This window comes from Chiloscyllium plagiosum, chromosome 32, assembly GCF_004010195.1.
Source record: "Chiloscyllium plagiosum isolate BGI_BamShark_2017 chromosome 32, ASM401019v2, whole genome shotgun sequence".
NCBI lineage: Eukaryota > Metazoa > Chordata > Chondrichthyes > Orectolobiformes > Hemiscylliidae > Chiloscyllium > Chiloscyllium plagiosum.
Genome location: NC_057741.1, coordinates 39,344,318 through 39,349,134, shown reverse-complemented (window position 1 = coordinate 39,349,134; position 4,817 = coordinate 39,344,318).

Below are 4,817 nucleotides of genomic sequence, written 5' to 3'. Positions count from 1 at the left end.
TTAAACCTATGCCCTCTCATTTTGGATTCCCCATCCCAGGAAAAAGACCTTGTCTATTACCCTATCCATGCCCCTCATGATTTTATAAATCTCTATGAGATTACCCCTCAGCCTCCGACGCTCCAGGGTATATAGCCCTATTCTTTCCCTGTAGTTCAAACCCTCCAACCCCAGCAACATCCTTCTAAATCTTTTACTGATGTTGGACAACGTAGGGACACAGAATGGGATTGACTCTTGAGTCATGAGATACACTGTAACAAGATGCAGTGCCTTTGATAGACATTCGCTTCTCCTGCTCCTTGGATGCTGCCTGACCTGCTGTGCCTTTCCAGCACCACACTCTCAATTCCACAGAAGGAGGTATTTCAGACAAAGTTATTCTGGGAGTTCACTGTCCAGGACCAGGACATGTTGCTTTCCCCTCCCCATTACAAAATTCAGTCATTAAACCATCAACAAGGTGAGATTGCCCCACAGCAATAGCATTCTGTTGCTGACTGTAAGGTCAGAGAGTGGTCTTGGATCTGATTGGTGGGCGCTACCAGGCAATGTATTCATGATGAAGGAAACAATGGATTCACAACTTGGCTCTGGGCGGGATGGGGCCAGGCACCCGGAAGAGTGGCTGGTGGGGCTGAGTTTGTGTTTTGAAGCCCAGGGGAGGGGGCAGAAAGGGAGAAGGGTCTGGGAACCTCCCAGTGTGAGGGGGCCAACACCATTCCAAAGGAGAAACCCTCTTTCCTCAGAAGATAGACTTTGCCACTGTCACCTGCCAACAACAACTGCATTGGGCAGTACAATATCCCAGATCCAACCCTCCAACTCGGCACCGCCCTCTTGATCTATCCCACCTGTCCATCTTCCTTCCCACCTATCCGCTCCACTCGCTAGTCTGACCTATCACCATCACACCCACCTTCACCTACCTATTGCATTCCCAGCTACCTTCCCCCCAGCCCCTTCCATTTATCTCTCAGTCCTCTTGCCCCCTCCCCCATCCCATTCCTGATGAAGAGCTAATGCTTGTAACATCGACTCTCCTGCTCCTCGGATGCTGTCCGACCTGCTGTGCTTTTCCAGCACTACACGTTTTGACTCTGATTTCCAGCATCTGCAGTCCTCACTTTCTCCTAGTGTAATACCTGAGACAGTTGACTTGTTAATGAGGTTGGTTGAGCGTTTTCAGTGATGGACAGATTATCAGTTTCAGTGCCAATTCGCCAATTGGTTTATGGGAAACTGGTGTATTGACATTGATGATGCAGGACAGCAGTGGTCCCAACTTGTAAACATTAAATCCCAGCTTGTATGTCATAGAATCCTTGATAGTAGACAGGCAGGAGGCTGGAAAAACACAGCAGGCCAGGCAGTATCAGGAGGTGGAGAAGTCGACATTTCGGGTGTAACCCTTTATAGTGTCCATGAAGCCTTTACTTTCTAATACAATCTTGAAGAATTATTTATGAAGGAAGATACCTTTAAAAATAGTGAGAAATATACATTTGTTCTACAACAATAACTGACATCTTTAACAATATAGCGCCTTTAATGGTAGAATCCACCTACAGGACCTTCACAAGAAGCCGCGTGAGGAGACATTCAAGTTAATAATCAAATGCTTGGCCAGTAGGCTGGGGTTTAAACAAGGAGAGGGTGAGTAAGACACATTTAGGGAGGGAACTCTGGAATTTGAGTTCTGAGCAGCTGAAGGTGATGGAGAAAATCCCAGCAGGATGGGTTGGTAGAATAGGAGAGGCTGGAAGAGGTGACAGAGGTAGGAAGCTGAGCAAGAAGTGGAAAGTTTCAGTCACCAGGATGAGGGTGTAAATTTTGAGAACATTAGTTCTCTGTCACAACATGAAACGTAAATTCCAAAAAAAATGTCAAAGAAAATGTATATCCTGTGGGCTTCACTAGAATAACAACGACCAAAACCACGGATCTGAAAAAGTGCCAAAAGGAAATGGCTAGAGTTTGTTCTGTTTATGAATATGACAGTGTAGGAGCGTCATCTTAGTTCCGTTCTAACATGATGTAACATAATGTACAATTCCGAAATCACTTCACATCTGCCTGACTAATGCTGTAAACTTGTTTTGTAATTTTATCTTATCTGTTACATTTCAATCTCTTACATCCTGCTGTTGAACACCCTACAATAATGTGAGATAATTTCTCTAGGAACTGAGGTGGTGATGTACAGGACTTCATTGAATACTGCAGACTCAGTTTTAGCTGGAGCTTTGACCCACATTCAGCACCATCCTTTGGAGAAAGTGAGGACAGCATGAGATCATAAGAACAGAACAATTAGGAACAGGAGGAGGCCATTCAGCCCCTTGAGCCGGTTTTGCCATTCTCATCTCAGCCTCAACCTCACTTTCCTGCCTGCTCTCCATAATCCTTCAACCCACTACTAATTAAAAATTTGTCTATCTCCTCCTTACATTTACTCAATTTCTTAGCATCCACTGCACTCACATGGAGTGAATTTCATAGATTCCTGACCCTTTGAGAGAAGTAATTAGATTAGATTAGATTAGATTAGATTACAGTGTGGAAACAGGCCCTTCGGCCCAACAAGTCCACACCGACCCGCCGAAGCGAAACCCACCCATACCCCTACATTTACCCCTTACCTAACACTATGGGCAATTTAGTATGGCCAATTCACCTGACCCTGCACATCTTTGGAAACCGGAGCACCCGGAGGAAACCCACGCAGACACGGGGAGAACGTGCAAACTCCACACAGTCAGTCGCCTGAGGCGGGAATTGAACCCGGATCTCTGGCGCTGTGAGGCAGCAGTGCTAACCACTGTGCCACCGTGCCGCCCACTAATGTCTCCTTATAAAATAAAACAAGGAACTGCAGATGCTGGAAATCTGAAACAAAGACAGAAATTGCTGAGAAAACTCAGCAGGTCTGGTAGCATTTGTGGGGAGAAATCAGTTATACCATTTTACCATAGAATAGAATCCCTACAGTGTGGAAACAGACCACTTAGCCCAACAAGTCCACACCGACCCTTCAAAGAGTATCCCATCCAGACCCATTCCCCGACATTTCCCCCTGACTAATGGTCTAACCTACACATTCCTGCACTCTATGAGCAATTTAGCATGGCCAATTCACCTGACCTGCACATTTTTGGATTGTGGGAGGAAACCGGAGCACTCGGAGGAAACCCACGCAGACACGGGGAGAATGTGCAAACTCCACACAGACAGTGGCCCAAGGGCGGAATCAAACCTGGGTTCCTGGTGCTGTGAGGCTGCAGTGCTAACCACTGAGCCACCATGCCATTTTGAATCTGCTGACTCTTCATCAGACCTGCTGAATTTCTCTGGCAATTCCTGTTTTAGTTTCTGCACATCTCTGTTTTAAATCTGCCACTCTTTAACCTAAAGCTGTGACTTTTCATTTGAGATTGCCCCACATGAGGACATGCATTGACGTTGTCAATCACCTTTAGCATCTTGTGTACCTCAATTAGATCTCCTCTCATTCTTCTAAACTCCAGAGATTATAGGCCTGAACTGCTCAACCTCTCTTCATAAGGTGCACTCTTCATCTACATCCCATGCCTCCAATACAACTCCATCCCTCCTTAGTTGGGGAGACCATCCCTGTACGCAATATTTCAGGTGCAGTATCTAATGTCTTGTACAGGGGCAGCAACACTTCCCAACTTTTACACTCTATTCCTTTAGCAATCAATGCCAAAATTCCATTTGCTTTCCTTTTTAAGGCTAGCTTTCCGCAATTCTTGCCCAAGGGGGCAAAGTGAAGTATTCTCATTGCGGCTTCATGTATGTGACTAAACCTTATTGCCAGTAATTGGCTGGGGGAGGAGCTGCATGGGAGACTGATCAATAAAATGAGAACCCATGGTGTTAGGGGAGGGTATCAATATGAATAGGGAATTGGCTGGCTGGGAGAAGCCCAAGACCAGAGATAAACGGGTATAGATTCATAGAGATGTACAGCAGAGAAACAAACCCTTCGGACCAACCCGTCCTTGCCAACCAGATATCCCAAACTAATCTAGTCCCACCTGCCAGCACCCGGCCCATATCCCTCCAAACCCTTCCTATTCATATACCCATCCAAATGCCTCTTAAATGTTGCAATTGTACCAGCCTCCACCACATCCTCTGGCAGCTCATTCAATACCCGTACCACCCTCTGTGTGAAAAGGTTGCCCCTTAGGTCTCTTTTATATCTTTCCCCTCTCACCCTACACCTATGCCCTCTAGTTCTGGACTCCCTGACACTAGGGAAATGACTTTGTTGATTTATCCTATCCATGCCCCTCATAATTTTGTAAACCTCTATAAGATCACCTCTCAGCCTCCAGGGAAAACAGCCCCAGCCTGTTCAGCCTCTCCCTGTAGCTCAAATCCTCCAACCCTGGCAACATCCTGATAAATCTTTTCTGAACCCTTTCAAATTTCACAACATCTTTTCGATAGGAAGGAGACCGGAAGAGGTGTAGTGGACAGTGAAGAACACTACCTCAGATTACAATGGCATCTTGATCAAATGAGCCACTGGGTTGAGGAGTAGCAGATGGAGTTTAGATTAGATTAGATTACTTACAGTGTGGAAACAGGCCCTTCGACCCAACAAGTCCACACCGACCCGCCGAAGCGCAACCCACCCAGACCCATTCCCCTACATTTACCCCTTCACCTAACACTACGAGCAATTTAGCATGGCCAATTCACCTAACCTGCACATTTTTGGACTGTGGGAGGAAACCGGAGCACCAGGAGGAAACCCACGCAGACACGGGGAGAATGTGCAAACT